The sequence below is a fragment of the Protopterus annectens genome, chromosome 2.part0 (assembly GCF_019279795.1).
Source record: "Protopterus annectens isolate FY-2018-M chromosome 2.part0, PAN1.0, whole genome shotgun sequence".
In the NCBI taxonomy this organism is placed as follows: Eukaryota; Metazoa; Chordata; order Ceratodontiformes; family Protopteridae; genus Protopterus; species Protopterus annectens.
This window is the reverse complement of record NC_056728.1, coordinates 1,520,468,938-1,520,491,837: the sequence shown is the minus strand read 5'-3', so window position 1 is coordinate 1,520,491,837 and position 22,900 is coordinate 1,520,468,938.

Genomic DNA, 22,900 nt, shown 5'->3' with positions numbered 1-22,900 from the left:
TTGGAGAAATTAAAAACGACAGATGTTTTTTTTTCTCATCCACTCAACCTTCATGCAGTTGATGTGGGTATGCATGGTACTGTGTTTGACATGTTTGGGGAGTATAGTCCTGACACAGGCCAGCCTCTGGGAGCCAAACCTGACTCTTCAGCATGTATTTTTGCTATCTCATATGTGATTCTGGCTTCTAGTGCCACTAATGTGAGTTATACTCTCATATATGGGGCAGCTGTTGAAGGGCTAAGCACAACATTGTCATCTAGGCATGCCACAGACACCTGTGGACAACCTAACTGATAGCCAGTGGGGCAGTACTGATTACAAGCTGTCTGTATGGAACAGGTGTTGAGGGCCATGGTTGACCTTTGTGGGTGTTAACATAGCCTTTACAGTTTCTGAAGATATCTGCATAGGTGCATAGCAGACCGGCATGCTGCTTATGTAGTGTTGTACTGACTTAGGACTATTCAGAGGTAATGTCCAACCTTTGTCTGGATGCGGTCCCTTTACCTATGTGGTAAACCACATACAAGCATTTTCTGACCACTGCCACTACTTGTTGCCTGAATGCAACATTGTTGGCATCCTGAGTACCCAGGTCTGTCATCGCTTTCTGTGTGTTTATGGGGTTGGTGCTGATGTGGGAAATACTGGGGCCATGTCCTTGCCGTATGGTATGCTGACACTGCTGTCTCCATTCAGCTTGAGGCCAGGACCTTGGCACTCATCTATACCCACTGTATGGCCCATTGCAGTGTATTAACATCAGCTTGTGGCTCTATGACTGACTGCACAATACATACAGTTGACACAGTTTTAGATAGTACTTACATACGTGGGTGGTGGCAGTTAGCATTCATGCCTATATACATGTGGGTCATTGGGGGCAGCAGATAGTCACAGGGCCTTCACTTGTCTACATATTGCAAACACATAGGCGATACAGATTGTGATTGCCACCTTATCAAATGTGGAGTGTGGGACACGTCTCATAATAACGTGACAGTTGGCAGGACATACCATACCCATGACAAGTGCAACACACAGGACTTCCTTTGGTTTGCTACTATGACACCGTCTTTGTGTGAAGTTACCTCAGCTTACTCTATTTGTCATAACATTAAGGTGCTTCTGATGTGCAATAACTGCACTATGCAATTAGTAGACAACTTTATGAAATTTTTGTTGTTGTACACTCTCGGGACCTCTGTATTGTTTCAGTTGTCATCACAGGTCACACCTTGCCATACATGGACTGCAACTTGCAGGGTGGTACAGATGGTGACCATACCTCTGACCTCTACATATGTCTGCAGAATCTCCTGATGTTTCCCACATATTTTTTTTCGTTTGTCATAACATTGTGGTTTTCTGACAAATTGTTGGGAAATCATGACAAACTAACATTACAGATTAATGACGGATATTGTCATGTCACAACACATACCCTTTGGAAAGTGCTTTCAAATGCACAACCTGTTCTGGTATCTACTTTCCATATGTGTCACAATGATATGTGAAGGTTGTCCTCAGTGTTTGGCCTTTGTCCCACTTTTCCATATGGCTTTAACCAGATGTCTTCTGTAAGGGGTTGAGAGGTATGCTGGTGGCCGTAACACAGCTAGACTGCTGGAAGGGAGTATACACACTCATGATCTGCCCTTGTTGACAGTAGAACCTCTACCTGCCTAGTTTTACATATGATACTGCTATGTACATAACACAAGCACCATAGAGCTACTATATTGTTGCAGCGTCTGCCACTACTATTCAGGTGGGTGACAATTGCAGGGGCTGTTAGGATTCCCAATGGGGGTTTCACAGGCCCTTAACATGGTACAGCCATTACAAACACACACACACACACACACACACACACACACACACACACACACACACACACACACACACACACACACACACACACAAAGCTGCATGGAGACATGCATTAAAACACACTTGCACACAGAGTTGACACTTTTCTGATTAGACCACCTATCTATCTTATGTGCAATACAGACTGACATGACTATTGCATGCACCACAGTGCCTTTGTGTTAGAAAATTTGTAACTGTGCTTCTAAGATGGATGATATATGTAGGGGTCCTGACTAGGCTGGCAATGGGGGAGTTAACAGGGTGAAACAGGCACACAAAATGGTATAACCATTGCATACACACAGGCAAGACAGCCACAGGGGATATGCATACAGAAACACATACACTCAAACAGTTAACAATGGTCAGATTAGAACACCTACCAATCTACTTGTATGTACTATAGTGCTACGTACATATTGCTTGCACCAGAGAAATTATATGCCATGGACACAACTCACAACCTCTTACACCAATTAATCTTGGGAATGCCTTCATGAATGGTGGGATAAAGCACCCAAAATAGGGACTGTTCTCACATACTGCTCTTGCAAACCTAGACTAGTGATAGGGTAACAGATTTTGCATCAGCATGATGTTTCAGATGGGTATGATATCTAAAGTTGACATGTCTGTCACTTTCGTAACTGTCACATATTTGCCAATGATTTGTCATAAAACCACATTGTTATGAGACAAGGACCGCATATATGTTGCAAACATCTGGACATTCTGCATACATCTGTACAGATAACTGGTATAGCCTGTAGAGTTTAACATGGTGCATCTAAGGTAGATGACATCAACAGGTTCTTTAAAGTAATGCCATGGCAAGGAGATCAACAAGCCTTAAAATAGTATAACCAATATCCACAGGGGATTATGTTTCACGCAAAAATACAGTAGTATAGTTGGATGTATTAAGATTCAAACTCCTACCTACCTAGTTGTATATACTATAGTACTGCCTATTATCTCATGTGCCACAGAGCTTGTATGCCTAGAAAGTGTCCAACAGTGGATCTAAGGTGGATGACATGAACAGGTCCTGTAAAGTAATGCAATGGGGGGGGGTCAACAGGGATGAACATGCCTCAAAATGGTATAACCAATGCACACACACCCATGGGTTATGGCTCTCTCGCATATATATACAGTATCACACTTGCCAGTATTGAAATTAGAACCCCCTACCTATCTAGTTTTCTGTACTCTAGTGCTGTGTAATTATCGCATTCACCATGGAGCTTATATAGCTGAAGGGTTTCCAAAGGTGCTTCTAAGGTAAATGACATCAGCAGGCCTTGTAAAGTAAGGCAATGGGAAGTTTACTGGGTGGAAAAGGCCTCAAAATGCTTCCATCTACAAAGACACACACAGTTGCTTGTGCTGAGATCAGGGTCCCTACCTATCTAGCTATTTGTACTATAGTGCTATGTTTTTATTGCATGTGCCATGGAGCTTATAGGGCTGAAGAATGTCCAAAGGTACTTCTAAAGTGAATGCCATAAGCAGGCCTTGTAAAGTAGGACAACGGGAATTTTACTGGGTGGAAAAGGCCTCAAAATGCTTTCTCCTACACACACACACACACACACACACACACACACACACACACACACACACACACACACACACACACACACACACACAAGGTGGGTGATGTGAGATTGCAACACCTACCTCACTACTATTACACAATGGAGCTTACCTTCATACTAGCACGTGCCACTGGTTACAACTGGTGTACAAATGTCTGCATCAGGACATCATTCTATGCCTTTCAGGGTGTCTCCCTCTCTATACTGCTCTCTCTCTCTCTGTGTCTCTCTCTGTCTATATGTCTCTGTCTGTCTCTCTGTCCCCCTGTCTCTGCCTGTCTATAATTGATATATTTGTATATGTTACCTAGGTGCTGCAGTAGCATGTCGCCTCACTGTAAGATGTTGTCCTGTTCGATTCTCAGCTAAAGCGCCTTCTGTGTGGAGACGTGCGTGAATGTGCATACCTTTGTTGAAGGTTGTGTGTCAGGGCCGGCAACTCGGCACGTAAAAATCTACTGCCAATCATTAGCAGACCAGAGTTCTGCTGTGAAAGACACAACAATATATATATATATATATATATATATATATATATATATATATATATATATATATATATATATATATCACACTCAACAGATGCAGATATATCACATATGTGCCACCTACAGATAGCTGAGGGTAATCTTGTGTGCTGGGGGTGGGGAGACAGTTAAGGTATACATAGCTGTCTGTATGCAAAGACATATCTGGACAACACAGTTGTATAGTCAGATGTGGGTTTAGACATGCTGTAATTCTCTTTGTGTAGGAGCATGCCCAGTATGACCTTCTATAGTAAGAGTGGGAGTCCATTCCAGAGGTAGCTGTACTCCGATCTGCGATTTTGTGTGCTGCAGCCAATTGGGTGATTTAACTGTGTAAACAGTCTAGCACCATAGTGATATACTGGCTGGGGATCTCCTGGTTGAGTGGTATCCTTATTAACTGAGTTGTATCCTGGTGTGGGTATAGACTGCATTTGACTGAGCAGAGTTTTCCATAATATGTGTGGAATATTCTACATAGCACTGTGATTTCCTTGTATGTCAGTGGCAGATCAGTATAGAGTAATGTGAGGATGCACTTACAGACATTTGTTTACTGACCCTATACACTGCATGGAACTATGATACAGCTTACATTGTTCTAGTGTGCACATTTTATGCTTGTCTGGCCAGTTTTCCCCTTCCCCTTATATGTGTCTCTTTATCCTTCTGTAGTTCACTCATAGCCTTTGTCCACAGTTTCTGCTGTTTTGTATTTTTAGTTATGGTGTGAGTGGGGTAGAAGTCATAACATCACACTCAGGGTTACAGACTTCAAACCTCTGACTGGACCTGTTTAGCAGGTTGTCCATCATTGTGCCCCATACATCTGCTGCGGTCCTCAGATGGTTTTTGTTGAACTATTATTATAAGGCTACAGGTTGGCCATAGCTCTTAAACTCTTACAGATGGACATCTGGACAGGCCCATATATAACAGTCAGATGCAGGCCCAGACATGGGGCAGGCTCTTAATATTGCTCTTCCAAACATACACAGTTGATAGAATGGTTTGTATTATTTTGCATTTAATTATGGGTATGACATCTGCATCTCAACTGTCTGTCTTTGATGTTTTCAGATCAACCTTTATTGGTTTGCAAATAGTTTGGCAGGCAAATGCAATCTTATGACAAGCAGAACAGATATATGTACGTGTGGACATTCTGTGACACCCTGTCATTCCAGGGGTGTGGATGGTGCCCACTGACTTGTTGTCAGTAATGCCACAGTGATGTAGCAGCCTTTATATCCTGACACTCGAATGACCTGTCATAACCTGCTGTTCTACTAGGCACTGTTTAAGTTACTCAGAGCTGTGTACTGTCTGTATGTGTGGCCCCCTGTCCCTCCATTGTCCAGCTTTCCTGCAGTAACAAATATTGAGTTCTGACCAGTGTGTACAACTCCTACCATTCTTGACAACTACAGTACTCTACTTAGACCACTAAGCCACAACAGCCACCAGTAAGTGCTATCTACATCCTGACACTATTAACCACAAACATACATAGCACATTGAACACTGCATATTGTAACAATGGAACAAGTTATCAAGTTGATTATGACAGCCCTGGGAATATGTGGCCTGCTGCTGTCACCTTACAAACATAAATGCTACTGCAGTTCTATGTGAACATGGGTGTGTTGAGTGGAGGGGGGCATACACTCAGCAATACACATCTTCACAGACTGCCCAGATGTTTGGCTCATATTTGGGGCTCATTTCTCATAAAGTTGTGGCTGTGTGGCAAATATTAGTAAAATCATTAAAGACTGAAGTTAGAAAGTAATGACAGACATTTGAGTTTCAGACTTCTTGCCCTTCAGAGAATTCTTGCTTCTGAAACAGCTGTTATTCTATCAACTTTCTATGTTTGTAAGAGAAATACTTAAGACTTGTTCCTGTTTTTGAACCTTTGCCCCACATTTCTTTATGGCTCTGTACAGATTACTTGCTGTAAGAGGGTTAGAGCTATGTATGGGACTCCAACATTGACGTCCATGCATTTGTCCTTTGCTCCACTGTTTGTAAGTCCCACACATAGTCCAGTAGATTTTGTTGGCTTAGGGCTTCCTGCATATTGTGGGTCAGTCAGTATTTGGGAGAGAGTTCCTGTTGTCCTACATAGCTGTCCATTGTCTGCTGCTATCCTGGTAACTCTCTCCATTTCCAGGCATACATGCAGCAATACCATACATATGCTACCACAGTCTACTACCTCATTCATTTATTGTTAATAAGAGTGACTTACTTTGTGACAGCAGCAGTTGAGAGGACAGTGCTTCAGGGCTGACTGTCAGATGCAGGCCTATACATGGTAAGGTATAGGTAATGTGATGTGGCTGGCATCCATTTTACTGTGTGTATGTGAGTCAGAGTGAGGTGTCAGTCTCTGGGTCCCTAGGCTGTCAGTGTATGTACTATGCATTGTCTCTTTGCCATAGCCTGGGTGTACTGGGTACACCTACATCTGTCTAGACGGACAGGCTCAGGGGGTTCCTCCTCCAAGTCTCCCTGTGCCTGTGTGAACCTTGACAATGGTGGGGGGGGTTGTGTCCCCCTTCCCTGTGATATTCCTGCCACAAGTGTTTCCACAGGATCATATTGTGTAGCATGGCAGATACTATGAACATGTATGGACATGTGGCTGGAGAGTACTGCTGGGATCCAGCAGATATGTCAAGGCAGAGGAGCCATAACTTGAGCAGCCCAAAGTTTGTGCATGTGCCTTATTATGGCATTCTTCAATGTGTACATGTGCATTTCTGATGGGTGTCATCATCCACAGTTCCAGTGTGTAACTAGCATCTCCCACTAGATGGCCATATGGGATGTCCCCCCTGGCAAATACCTGGCACAGCTGTGAGGTTTGCCAGATGTGGGAGTTGTGGTAACTGCCAGGGCTGCCAGCACACACATTGATAATAATACTCTAGGCATTGCACACAACCTGGCAGGTGATGGAGTGATAGCCCTTGTGGTTGATGTGGACTCTACCCTTTTCTTCAGGTGGTGCTTTGATGTGAACATGAGCTCAGTCTACGGCAACCAGTACCTCTGGGTAGTGTGCTACACAGTGGAATAGATGCATATTGCTGGTCATTTCCTCAGTGTTGTTGGGGAAATATATGTGCTCACTGGTATGTGTTAGCATGACATCCAGGAACTGGTGAAGTTCCCTTGAAGCGAATGCCTGTGAGATCCCAATGATGTCCCCAGTAGGTCTTTGGAAAGTTCCTGTAGCTAGTAATCCTAAGGCTACACATCCCTTTGTTTCCACTGGAATGGGCTCCCCTCTGTTGGCTCTGGGTCTGAGGTGAGGCCGGCAGAGCTCGGTGAGTTGCTGCACTATGTCCCTGCCCAACCTGTAGCGCTCTACTATATCCAGCTCATGTAGTCCTTGAAAGGTTACCCTGGGTCTAAACACTCTTTTCCTCCTCAGTCCAGGCTGGCTGTCAGCATCATCTTCATCACTGTCCTCAGCCTGTAGTATGTAGATATGTAGTAAAGCAGCAGCAGCCCCTATCATTTTATCAGTTAAAATTCCCAAGTGTGTACTCCAATGGTGCAGAGTATGTGGAAAAATCAGATTATAGGGTGTCTGCATACTTTACACTGGTGTGCTGCAGATGCAGCCTGTGTGATTGGCTGATTATGATACAGTCCATGTGCCAGCTACATTATTGAGGGGTTTGAATGGGTCACTGTGATTGGCAGAGGACTTATTAGTCATTCATAGTTGATTGCCTTTTCTCAGCTATTTCCTTTTATTTATTTATTTATTTTTTTCAATTTCCTCCATTTTTAAGGCCCGTGACCCTCAGCACAAACCCGTGGAGCTAGTGTAAACATGGAGAGCAGAAAGGGCCCTCCCTGTACACAAGCACACTCAGCTTTTCTTTAACAAGCTAAGCACAGCTTAGCAGCCACAGACACCTTCCCCCGCTTAGCTGTGCTTAATTGAGTGCAAACAGGAGCCACTATGCTCCAATGTGCTTCCACAAACCATGACACACACCCTTTTCATTTCAGCTGCCTCTTCTGCCAATGCTACCATGTTGTAGCCCTTACACAGTTAGGTACCTGCAGACATGGTGGCCCATTTTGCTATTCAATAAACTTAGATCATTTACATACACCTAATTGTGTACACCCTAGTTACTGCAGTACACCAGAGCCTTAGCAAACACTATAACCTGCCATTGTATGACTCTGCTTACTGGCCAGTATAATGGGAAACTTCAATATATTTTTATATCTTTTAATTTTTTATTTTATGACCTATAATGTTTGTGTGTCACAGCACACCACTTAAACATGACATATTTGTAAGAAAAAAAAAAAAAAAAAAAAAACATTTGATTTATCATTAAGTGCATCACTTTTAAATGTCAATGATCATAGTTTTGGTCATTGGCATGCCTACTGCACCTATTACATGCTTTTATTTGAGTTGTCACAGCCCCTTTTTTATTTTTACATTCCGGTTCACGGTTAGTAACCGCATACATTTTGCCTGCAGACACGGCTCCTACACGGATGCCTGTCTGCTTCCTGGATCACAAATTCACCTCATTTGCATGGTTTTCAGCAGCAAATGAGGTGATTTACATTATGCAATCGCCTCCATGTCTGAACAGTGCTGGAGGCTTGTGCACACCCCCAGCCTTTTTTTCTGGATCGCTCGGCCTCCTGATTCCATGTTCGGGCCTCAAAACTATTCCTACACAGAGAATTGCTCTGTGTCGGGTTTATTGAATTGCCCCCTATGTATATCTTTATCTATCAAGTGAGTCACTTGCAAGAATACAATGTCTCCTGTAATTAATTTTAGATATCTTATTAATGATTTCATTTAGTTCCCATTATTTAGCCATTTACATTTATAGGCATAGATTAAAACTCTCCATTATGTGAATTTAAAAAAAAAGATTTATTTTAAAAGATAATATGACACATTTATCCACCATATTAATTTAATTATATATAAGTATCTAATATATTCCTCTGACAATATCATAACATGGCATTCTTCCTTTCTACAAACTAAGCTAGTAAAACTGAAAAATAACAAAAACAAAGGTAAGTCTACAACTATAAGTTTATAATATGAATAAAATACAACTTACCATGGATAACAAAGTTCCAAGTCTGCCTACTGAATAGTCAAACTACTAAATTATCACTCTAGCTAACAACAAATAAAAATTCATAAACTTACAATACTTATTGACTTACAAATAATTAATATAACATTATATATAGGTCAAAATAATAAGAGGTGATTAATTTACTTATATATATTTGCCATTTAAAACTATTCCCCCATTACTACATACAAGTTTAATAATCCTCTTCTATTAATCATGAGCATTAAATAATCTAACAAACAGTATACTATATACCTAATAATATAATAGTAGAGTATAAAGAATAAGCCCAGGTAAAATCATTTTAGCTAGCAGATCTAAGAGACTCTCTCTCTGATACCCTCCCTGTGGGAGTAATAAAGACACCTTGTTGAAGTTTCCAGTAGTTTATTCAGTTAAGTGGTAGATCATGTTCTAAGACAAAAACAAGATCTACTTACTTAACTGAATAAACTAATGGAAACTTCAACAAGGTGTCGTTATTCCTCCCAAAGGGAGGGTATTAGTGAGACAGAGTCTCCTAAATTTGCTAGCTAAAGTGATTTTGTCTAGGCTTATCCTTTATACTCTGTTTCTTATTAGTCCTGTCACCCTCTAGGTCACAGGTGGGATACCAGACTTCACTCACACCCTCTGAATTACCTCCACTTTTTATTTATATAATTCACATCCAAAAACATATCACGGCTATTTAAGATTCATGTTTTTGGTAACTGTAGCATGGACTGGGTGATTTATTTAGTAACATTTATTTGCTCAGCCTTTTACATAGGGCAAACATCCAGACCTATTAAGTTTCAGATGTCTGAGCATTTAAGTAGTATTAGAAATAAAAATCCCACTAATGCTTTATATAAGCATACTCTAAATCATCCCTCTGCCCTATTTCATTTTACTATTATTGACAGAGATTGGGGGAATAGAAGTTGTAAAATGGGATGGAAAAATATCTTGAATAAGAAAGAAAAGGCATGGATTGTCAGTCTAGGGGGGCTTGATTTTACCTGGTTTGCATCAATGTTTATAATTGGTTTATGGTGATTGGTTATGTAAGATTGCTTTACTCTAGATAAGGGTTTTCTTTTTTCAGCCTGTTTTGTACATTGATAAAGGCTTATGGCCAAAACCAGTCTGTGGCTGTTTTTGATTTTAATAAAGTCTGGTTCCTTCTCCTTTGTGCTGGTCCATTTGTTTTGGGTTTGTATCATTGCTTTTTGGACCTTTGCACTAGCCGTCTGTGCAGATTTTGTTTGTCTGCCATCATAGATTAAAATGTATCCTTTCAGTGAATTTAAAAGCAGATTTATTTTAAAAGATAATATGACACATCTATCCACCATATTAATTTAATTATATATAAGTATCTAATATATTCCTCTGACAATATCTTAACATGGAATTCTTCCTTTTTACAAACTAAACTACTAAAACTGAAAAATAAAAACAAAGGTAAGTCTACAACTATAAGTTTATAATACTAATAAAACACAAGTTACCACGGATTACAAAATTCCTAGTCTGTCTATTGAATAGTTAAACTATTAAACTATCACTCTAGCTTTCAGCTTTTTCCGGGTTAGGGTCGCTACAGCGGATCACCATGTCCATATTATATATATTAATTGTTGTTTTTTTTTGTTGTGAGCCAGCCCAGCCCAACCTACACACACACTCACACACACACACACACACCCAATCCACCACCTAGAATCTTTGGATGATGGAGGAGTGGGATGTCTGTGGGAGGAAAGCACTGGAGAGGAGAGGAAGCCGACCAGAGGAGGACGACCACAGGGGCAGGGGATGGAACCCCACCGGAGGATGCTGCGAGGAACCAGTTGCACCGGTGACAACCGCTAACCACTGCACACTAAACTATCACTCTAGCTAACAACAAATAAAAATTCATAAATGTACAATATTTATTGACTTACAAATAATCAATATAATATTATATATAGGTCAAAATAATAACAGATGATTAATTTAGTTATATATATTTGCCATTTAAAACTATTCCCCCATTAGTACATACAAGTTTAATAATCCTCTTCTATTAATCATGGGCATTAAGTAATATAACAGATATTATACTATATACCTATTAATATAATAGTAGTATATACAGAATAAGCCCAGGTAAAATCATTTTAGCTAGCAGATCTAAGAGACTCTCTCTCTGATACTCTCCCTGTGGGAGGAATAAGGACACCTTGTTTAAGTTTCCAGTAGTTTATTCAGTTAAGTGGTGGATCATGTTCTGAGACAAAAACAAGATCTACCTACCTAACTGAATAAACTACTGGAAGCTTCAACAAGGTGTCTCCTAAATTTGTTAGCTAAAGTGATTTTATCTAGGCTTCTCCATTATACTATGTTTCTTATTAGTCCTGTCACACTCTATGTCACAGGTGGGATACCAAACTTCACTCACACCCTCTGAATTACCTCTGCTTTTTATTTATATAATAATAGTATAAATTACACATTATTTCTAAATTATTCACTCATTCAGCATTATTATAACTAGATCTCTAAATAAATAAAAGTCTAATAGAGTGGGACCTGAAGAGATAAAGATATCTGTAAATTCACAGTTCACAGGTAATCTTATCATACTAAACAATAATGCAAAAGAGAGATCATATACATATGTATTATCATGTCAAAAGATGCACATATACTTTATAGCTCTAACAAAAATCTCTGAATTAGTTTTTAAAGTGTAAGTGCCTATATTTCAAATATGTGTAATACTCTTAACACATCAAATATTAAAATATTTGAAAACAATGTTAGCTTGTTAAACTACTTTATAAAAATATGCACATTACTGAGGTTGAAAATAATTTGTTACTATTTCTATGGAGTCAAAAAAAAAGAATTGCAGTCTATATTGTATTCAAGGTTTGCAAAGTGTTCAATTAAATCCCATTTTCCTTTCCTGGCTTCAAACATATTAAAAAGTCTGCTTTACTTTCTATCAAAAGGAATATACTGATTCAGCAATAAAACACTCAAGTTCAAGTTTCAACTTTGATTTATGAAATGAGTTATTTCAGGTAGTCTTAGTGTAGATATTTCTTAATTTTCTGATACATCTCAGGTATTATTCTTACATAGTAGATATTGCATTCCTTGTTTATATGCATATTAATAAGATGTTTACTCTTATTAAGTCTAATATTACAAGCAATATTGGCTATATATAAAATAATTCCTGCTTGTTTAATTTGAATATGTGTGTTTAGCCACTGTGAACTGCTGTTCTGATCTAAGCTTTACATGTTATTAGAAAATAGCTACATCATATGGAAATGATAACTCACAGCACACAGCACCTGCTAATTTCCTGTAAGCTTCTCATTCTTCTTAGTTTGTTTAAGCTGTTCTAATCAGTAACAAACATCTAACTTTACATTGTTCAATTAATATGTACAGTTAATATGTACAGTTAAAGTTAATGACACTGCAGCATAAGTTGTTAACGTGTAAATTGTTAACTTGTTACATTAATGTATATTGTACATATTATATGTTATAGCATTACTATATCTTCAGTCTTACCAATTATTCACTTCTAAGAAAAGAAAATAGGTGTTATTTTGAGTAGATTTCTCACATATATGATTGAGAAAAGAAAAAAAAAAATAGAAAGTCTTTTTATTCTTTTACAGGCATCCATGATGAACTTTGACCTAGATTTTCTTCAGCACAGCTCAAGGCAGGAAAATTGAAGCATTCTGAAGAGAAGGAACATACTTTTGTTCTCAAACCTGAATGGTTTTAGATTCAGAAAGTGCTACTAAGCAGAACACAAACATGTGCAAACAAGAAAAGTTCCATGTAATGCAAATTACCTCATAAATAGGTGATTCTTATGCAAATGACCCAGTTGGAGTGATTCAACAAGCCAAAAGGCATCTGTGTAGATCATGTGTCCATGTCCATAGTGTAAGTGGCTTAATTATCTGCATACAGGGATGTACACAGAAAGAAGGGGATGTAAAAGTCCACAAATATGTACATAACTCCCCTGAAATGGTTGGATCACGTACAACAATGTGTGAAAAAATGCATTGTGGATATCTTAAAATGCAAGGGAATATGTAAAAATTTATTTTTTGAATGATTTTGGCATGTTTGCACTATGCTCTGTAGTGCGCAAACATGCTAAATTGAAAAAAAATAATAATAATAAGTATTTTATAACATTTGTCAGAAATGTATTATAGGATATTACGTCAGGTCTGTATAATGGTGCATTGGTGCTGTTGCCAATGTCACACACTGTGAACCATGTAGTTACCAGGCTGTCAGCATGGATATATATGCAAATGAGGTGAATCTGTTGAATCAGTAAAAGGATCAACCGTGTCCACAGATCTCGTTTTTGTAAGCTCCTACACCATGTTGATATTTCCACTGGATGTGGAAGCCAGCAAGGGGAGTGTCTCATTAGTTTTAAGAATTTTGTAATTGCTGGTGCATGTGTTTGAGTAGCATGCCACATAGCTGAGCATGTTCATGCAAAAAAAGACAACCCAGGTCATACTAATGATGTAGGTAGCAAGTAAATAAAACTGGATATATTCAGTTATTGATTTTGACCTTTGCATGGGCTATGCTGCATGGTTTGCCAAAGAGAGCCAAGTCACACAATAAAGTATTTATTTATTTTATTTATTTTATTTTATTTTACATTTGTTGACCGGGCTGGTCTAGCTGGATATATGTCCATTTTCAGTAGAGGCCCGGGGAGAAAAGCTCCATGTGCAAAACAATATGAATAATGCAAAAGACAACATATGGTAAACCAAAAATAGAATAAAAACAATGTATAATAAAAAAACATTTAAGTATGGTCATAAAAAAGTCTACAGAATAATAGAAAAAAAAACACATTTACAATATGGACATGAAGAAGTCTACAGAAGAATATATACAAAGTATATGATGGTAAAGCAGTTACACAAAGAAGATAATAAAGAAGTAATTATGAAGAATTCAGTCACAGGATTCATAGTAAGCAGCTTTAGAAGGGAAGGGTAGCTGATGCAGGTGGTTATAGGGAGAAGAAGCAACAGTTAGTCAGGGATAATACAGGAAGTAGGGCCAGTAAATGATGTTAATTAGTATCTAGGCAGGTGAAATGCATAATAATTAGCCAATCAGACATACTGGACCATACAGCAGACCTGTATAAAGTATGCATACACCCTACCTTCTGATTTTCCCCCAATACTCTGGAGCACTGGAGTACAGAGCTGGGAATTTTAACTGAGATAGTTCTGGGAGCTGCTGCAGGACTGCTACATCTGTATGTGTTAGATGCTGAAGTCAATACTGCTAAACACAGAAACTTGATCTCAACCACGATGTAGTCAAATGGCAAGCTGAATTACAGTCAATAATCCAAAAAGTAGGTCAACAGACGTAGTAATAGTATAAAAATCTTCTTTAATCTAAAACACAGTGGGTAAAGGTAAGTGCTTTCGCGTGGGCAGAGCCACGCTTCCTCAGACAATGAATAGCCCCACACACATAGTTTAAATAATATAACAATTAAGAACCAACCCCATTTAATTAATTGTATCAATCAGTGATTAAAGGAACACTGTTAACTAACAGTCAAAAAGTTCTTACTCCAAAGGGTTCTTTTAAAGCTGGCTAATGTGAATTCAGTAAACGATTCAATGCATAATATCTAAACCATATTGTGCTCACAAAACAAAGCAAACAGTTATATGATCACAGATTAGATAAAAACTATACTTTCACATGCTTGTAGGTATAAGAAATTTTTGCAGCGGGAAGATCTCCGACTGCAAACCTACCAAAAATAAGTGTTCACTTAAAACCATTGAGCACAAAATAACTGACTTCAAAACATAAAATGTGAAAAAAAAATTTTCTTTTAAAATTGAGCTATAAGTACAGTGTTGTTATAGAAGATACATCTATTTCTAAATTAACTGATGTTTAAGAAATATATATATATGTGTATTGACGCTAATTACTTCAATTTCAGTTTCAATAAGGAACTCAGTTAGAACGTAGCAGCATAAATCATTCATTACAGAACTAACGATAATGCCTTCTGATATAAGTTCTAATTACTAATAATCAACATAAACTTATTAGAGCCTTGAAGTATAAATACATTCAATTACAGTTATTAACTTTATTACACAAAAGTACATACATAATAAAATGCCTAGGCTAACTAATCGCTGCAAACGTGACTGAAGTCTTACAAAATATATATATGTGTACATAAGTACTATAAAATACCTATACACACGTGTATACAAGTATTAAAAAATGTATATATATAAATACGCTAGTGTCTGCACTTAAAGTATCAGTGGCTTCAGTTATAAGGAATTTCATGTCAGAAAATTGGCTGCCTTGTTTAAAAACACAAACCTAACAGCGCTGTTTTCTAAAAGTTATTATGGAGAAAATATACATATATATATATATATATATATATATATAAATTGCTCATTTATACTATATATCATATCGGACATTTAGAACATTTAAGAAATATATATAATGTATATCTAATTGTATTTAACTTCAGTTACAATTAATTTATTTATATTTGTAAAAGACAACACAAAATTTTTTATATTAACTCAGTTCATATAATAAAGCTATCTAGTAACAATAAAAATAACTATCATAGAAGTAATTTTATCTTATTTAACTAGAAACAAATTTTTTAAAATTATTTATAGAAATAATATAGAGTATGATCTGTACCTAAAGTTGCATATATATACACATATAAAATATAAAATATATAACATAGTATTAGCCATACAAATCAACTATGCTCACCTAATAAATATAGAACCTGAGATGCTGCTGTTATAGCAAGACTGTAAAATTGTGTGTAAAATAAGAAGATTTAATAAAATGTGAGCTATATACGTATTGAACATACTTTCTATTGAAAATTAACAAAAGTATACTACAACTCATAAAAAGAATATTATGATGCTTTATTCAAGCATGACATTAAGTAAACAATGAAATTACAGTATAAATGAATATAATAGTAATTATTCTAAAAAGGAGAGGGAAGAAAAGAAAACTTAAAGTTAACTTTAACGTTTTCTATTCTTTAAGATGGGCTTGATGGATACAAAAGTATTTAAACCAGGATAATTATGAGCATTAAACTTTAGGATCCATCTCAATTCAGCTAAAGCCAGACTATTAATGTTGTCTCCACCTCTAGGATTTAGAGTTATTGCTTCTAACACCCTAAATAGAAAAGTATGTTCTTTATATTTTACTATATGTTGAGCCAAGGCATTTGTATCTGTTTCTTTCTTAATCTCATACAAATGGTCATAAACGCGATCAGTTAATCTCCTTTTTGTCAGTCCAATGTAGAATGCAGTGCATTTTGTACAGGTAGCTAAGTATACTAAATTTTTTGTTTGACATGTAGCTAAAACATTAAAGTAAAAAGTGAAATCTAATGTAGGATGAGTGAAGACCAAGTCAGAACAGATGTAGTTACATCTGTTACATTTACCACATGGAACAGTTCCTATATTTAAAGTGGAATTCCTAACATCTAAAGTATAATCTTTGCATAGAATCTGTTTTAAATTGGAGCAATTTTTATATAAAAAGGTAGGATAACTACCAACTAAATCAGTTACTAGGGCATCAGTCATTAATATATTCCAGTTCCTACGTATAATGTTTTCTAAGCTCTTTACATCACTCGTATATTTTATAGTATAGGGAATTTTCATTATACTGTTAGTTATTTTTGATCTAAATGGAACAGACTTCTTAGACACATGTGGAACAGTCTCTAAAGGACATATAGTATTATTCTTAATGGAACTAACTAGCTCAGTATTGTAACCTCTATTTAAGAAAAGTTGTTCTAATTTATTAGCTTCTTTCTCTAAGGTTCCTTTGTCCTGACACAACCTAGTTAGTCTGATGAATTGACTCTTAACTATTCCAGGGAACATATGCCTTGGGTGCATGCTACAGAACTGGAGTAATGTATTAGTCCAAGTTGGTTTTCTATAAATAGATGATGTAATCTTTCCTTGTTCATCAAGAGTCAGAGAGACGTCCAAAGAATCTATACATTTCATGGAGGCTTCCATTGTAAATTTTAAGTAAGTGGTGGTGGTTTCTAAATAATGTAAAAACTGTTTAAACTCTTCTAGGTTACCTTGCCATATTAAAAGGACGTCATCTACAAAACGCTTGTAGAATTTATTTTTTTCTAAAGCAAGACTACTAAATAGATGTTCCTTTTCCCAATTCAAAACCACAAAATTTGCATACGTATTTGTGCATGGGGTGCCCATAGCCACTCCCCATGTTTGCAAATACGTAATGCCATCAAACATAAAAAGGTTATTGTTAAGCACTAAATCCAGTAATTGACAAATCAGGATAATTTTCTCTGTAGAGAAGTCAGTATCTCTAACTAGCAGCTCTCTAATAGATTCCAGACCCAACTCATTGGGAATAGACGTAAAAAGATTTTTTACGTCAAGAGTTATTAATACATATTCTTCATTCCCAACATTGAGAGTCACATCTTTAAGGCTATTCAACAGATGATAAGTGTCTTTTAAGATAGATGGAACTGCATCTACTATAGGTCTAAGAAATTTTTCAAGGGCAGTAGAAATTGTCGCAGTAACCCAATTACCACCTGAAACTATAGGCCTAAGGGGTATAGGTTCCACTTGTTTATGGATCTTTGGTAGTCCCTTTATTATGGGAATAGTTGGAAATTCGATGTATAAATATTTATAGAAATCAGGGGTAATTTGTCAACACATAAGTAAGTCATGTAGAGTTGCATGCACATTAGCAACTATGGAACTAATTTCTTTCTGAGAGACTATTAGATAAGTTTCTCGATCAGACAGCATATTTAACATTAAAGAGATATAGTCCACAGTATCCATAATTATGGTTCCACCTCCTTTATCTGCAGGTCTAAAAGTGATGTCTGAAAGTTGTTTGAATTTTTTTAACGATGTCATCTCATTAGGTGTTAGATTCACATAAGCTATTCTTTTCTTATCAGCAGAGAATAGCTGATAAAAGTCTCTCTCACAAGCTTTCAGAAAACATTCTAAATTGAAAGATAAAGGAGGTGAGAAATTGCTTTTATATTTTAAGGACACAGAGTCAGTATGCACTAACTCACTACTTTGCATAGCAGTAGTATTTTTAAAAAACAATTTCAATGCAATGCTTCTACAAAAAATACGTAGCTCACATAATACATCAGCTAGGTTACTGCATTGTGCTGGTATAAAATTAAGGCCTTTGTTAATTAAACTAATGTCAGATGAATCCATATCATAATGAGATAAGTTAACAAATAAATCAGTCACATTCTTTGTCTTCGTGTTGTTCCGTACCTCTCCTCGGATATTTTCCATTTCCTTGGCCCTCTGCTTTGCGAGCGTCCTCTCCCTTGAAATTGTGGTTTTATTGGATAGGGTAAAAAACGACTTGCTTGTTGGGCAGTTTTTGGTTTCGCACCTAGTTGGTTGTCATTATGTGTGCTGACAAACGCTAACTGGTTAGGAGGTGGTGTAGCAGAGGATGCCGTTAATTTTGGAAATTCAGTTCCAACAGAATTAGCAACATTAGCTTCAGCTGTAGATGGAAAGGGCATAACAGAATTTCCAACAGATAAAGTAGTAACATCATGATGAATGACATCATCTATTGAGCGTATAGGAGATACTGGTTTTTGTTCACGGACTTGTGTGGTATTATGTCTTGGCCAAATGAAAATTTGACCAGTTTGAAAATCATTATAGTCCCTCTGTAACTTTTTCAGTTTGACTTGTTTCAGTTTCTCACTAAAAGAACTTACTTGTGAGAAAATGGTTTGTAGTCTATTTCTTGCATAGTCCGATTTATACTTTTCACACAAGCTTTTATGAATTAAATCTATTTCATTACGTAACTTAGTTTCAAGTGGTAAAAAATATTCATTCAAAAGTGACATATATCTGAAACCTTGTTCAATGTTTAGGTCTTGCCACTTTTTTAAAAGAACCGGGTGATTAGTCCCATAAGACGGCATACAAAAAACAGGCATTCCCCTAGGTACAATGCGATAGTGTAGAGAAGCTTCAAGGTGCTGCCTTTGCCAGGCATACCTTTGTAACAGGTACAGTTTATCTTCAAAATCTTTGACAGTCAAGTTAAAATCAGCAGTATTTTCTTCAGGTAAAGTGGATACTAACCCATTGGAAGACCCACCTAGTTCCAGAGCCAATAAAGGGTTGGAGACGTGATGTAACAATCCTTCTGGTATAGTTGAATAATCCCTCGACTCCGGTCTGTAGTCAAGCTCCACAACTGGAGAATCCATCGCGTAGAGCAGTTACCACACAAAGTAAAAGTTACAAAAAAATCAAGAGGTAACTGCAGCTTCAAGAGATCAGGAAACAAAAAAATCCAATGCTAAACACAGAAACCTGATCTCAACCACGATGTAGTCAAATGGCAAGCTGAATTACAGTCAATAATCCAAAAAGTAGGTCAACAGACGTAGTAATAGTATAAAAATCTTCTTTAATCTAAAACACAGTGGGTAAAGGTAAGCGCTTTCGCGTGGGCACAGCCACGCTTCCTCAGACAATGAATAGCCCCACACACATATTTTAAATAATATAACAATTAAGAACCAACCCCATTTAATTAATTGTATCAATCAGTGATTAAAGGAACACTGTTAACTAACAGTCAAAAAGTTCTTACTCCAAAGGGTTATTTTAAAGCTGGCTAATGTGAATTCAGTAAACGATTCAATGCATAATATCTAAACCATATTGTGCTCACAAAACAAAGCAAACAGTTATATGATCACAGATTACATAGAAACTATACTTTCACATGCTTGTAGGTATAAGAAATTTTTGCAGCGGGAAGATCTCTGACTGCAAACCTACCAAAAATAAGTGTTCACTTATGTCAGCATGGATATATATGCAAATTAGGTGAATCTGTTGAATCAGTAAAAGGAGCAACCGTGTCCACAGATTTTTTTTTTGTTGGCTCCTACACCATGTTGATATTTCCACTGGATGTGGAAGCCAGCAAGGGGAGTGTCTCATTAGTTTTAAGAATGTTGTAATTGCTGGTGCATGTGGTTGAGTAGCATGCCACATAGCTGAGCATGTTCATGCAAAAAAAGACAACCCAGGTCATACTGATGATGTAGGTAGCAAGTAAATAAAACTGGATATATTCAGTTATTGATTTTGACCTTTGCATGGGCTATGCTGCATGGTTTGCCAAAGAGAGCCAAGTCACACAATAAAGTAGGGCCAGTAAATGATGTTAATTAGCATCTAGGCAGGTGAAATGCATAATAATTAGCCAATCAGACATACTGGACCTACAGCAGACCTGTATAAAGTATGCATACACCCTACATTCTGATTTTCCCCCAATACTCTGGAACACTGGAGTACAGAGCTGGGAATTTTAACTGAGATAGTTCTGGGAGCTGCTGCAGGTCTGCTACATCTGTATGTGTTAGATGCTGAAGTCAATACTGCTGCTGCAGAAAATAGGCCTAGGCTGAGAAAGAGAAGAGTGTTCAGGCCCAGGGTAACCTTTCCGGAGCTACATGAGCTGGATATTGTAGAGAGCTACAGGGTGGACTGGAACATATTACAATAACTCACTGAGCTCTGCCACCCTCAACTCAGAACCAGAGCAAACAGAGGGGAACCCATCCCAGTGGAAACAAGGGTATGTGCAGTCCTTAGGATACTAGCTATGGGTACATTTCAAAGACCAACTGGGGATATGATTGGGGTGTCACAGGCATCTGCATCCAAGATACTCCACCCATTCTTGGATGCTATACTACCACATGCCAGTGAGCACACATCTTTTCACTGCTCCCCTGAGGTGAGAGCCAGCAATATGCAACAGTTCTACCATGTAGCACAATACCCTGAGGTACTGGGTATCATAGATTGTACCCATGTACACATCAAGGCTCCACCTGGTGAGCAGGGTAAAATCTATGTTAAGCACAAGGGGTATAACTCCATCAACCTCCACATCATGTGAAATGCCCAGGGGATTATCCTGAATATGTGTGTTGGCACCCCTGGCAGCTATCATGCCTCCCATATATGGTACACATCACAGCTGTACCAGATGTCTGTTAAGGGAGCCATCCAACATGGCCATTTACTGGGGGATGCTGGCTATGCCCTGGAAACGTGGATGACAATACCCAACAGAAATGCACCCACACCCACAGAAGAATGCCATAATGAGACACACGCATAAACTAGAAACATCATACAGCATGTGTTTGGGCTGCTGAAATCACGGTTCCAATGCCTAAATATATCTAGTGGAGACCTGCAGTAATCTCCAGCCACATCTGCACATATATTCACAGTATCTGCTGTACTACACAATATAATCCTGTGAGAACAGCTGCAGCATGATTAGCAAAGGGACAGGATACACAGCACCCTTCCAGTTCCTAGGTCACCACTGCCACAGTCACAGGAGGAATCAGAGGAGGAATACCATGCTGATGTCTCTGTAGGCAGATGTAGGTGTGCTCAGTATGCCCTGGCTTTGGATAAGAGGCAACGCATAGCACATTTGCTGACAACCTAGGGCCCTAGGGATGGACACCTGACTCCCACTCGCATACAGAAATTAAAAATGATGATAGGAAACCCATACATCCTATGCCAACTCATGTACTTCCTGTGTACTACTTGCATCAGACAGAGTCAGCCCTGAGCTACAGTTGTGTCAGCTGCTGCATTTGCTATGTAAGTCTGCAACCTACACAGTACTCATAAGGATTATTATGATATGGCATTTATGTATTGATCTGGTACATTATGCAAGTAAATGTAGTGGGATACTTGGACAGAAATTACATCCACAAGGAACTACAGATATCCATTCAACTACCTTGTTTCCATGAGTAGTCAATAGGCCTCATACATGGAATAGTCATGCAGTCCTACTGCAACAGATTACTGGTACATCTGTCAAGGGAGATGTTAGACAGTGGGGTGAAATGATAGTCAGACTGCTGTGTATCCCAGTAGAATATGTGCTGCTGTTCCATCACCCCCAACACAACAGTGTTCCCTTGTAACTGCTGTAACACAAACTCATCAATGGTATATCAGCATGCCAGGCAGTCTCAGGACAGTAACATAGAAACTGATCATGCATTCTATATCTTACTTGGCACAGGAATAATGATATGCATATGTTTATATGTTTATATGTTTATATGTCTATGTTTGTCTGTATTGTGCTACATGCCCTGATAATGGTGATTAAACTTGCAGTAATTATACATATATAATATTGCTCAAAGGACCAAATATAAGGGCTCAACAGTAGGTAATGCACTTCCCTACAGCCCATTGTGCCTGCTGAATGTCACAACATATATACCAACAGGTGAACAGGTATCATGTTATGTAGCATGTTGTCTATGCACACTGTGACAGGGCACATTGTTTTGGCCCACAGGCTTGCCCATCCAAATGCAAACAGTCACATAAGGCTAAAATGGCTACTGAAGACACATAGCTAGGATAAAAAACAGTTATCTGACTGCTAGGCTACTTAAGGCAGGGAACAGTTTAGAAGCAATGTCACTCTGTAGCCCACGTACGCAGCTCAACATAAGCCAACTTTATGTACT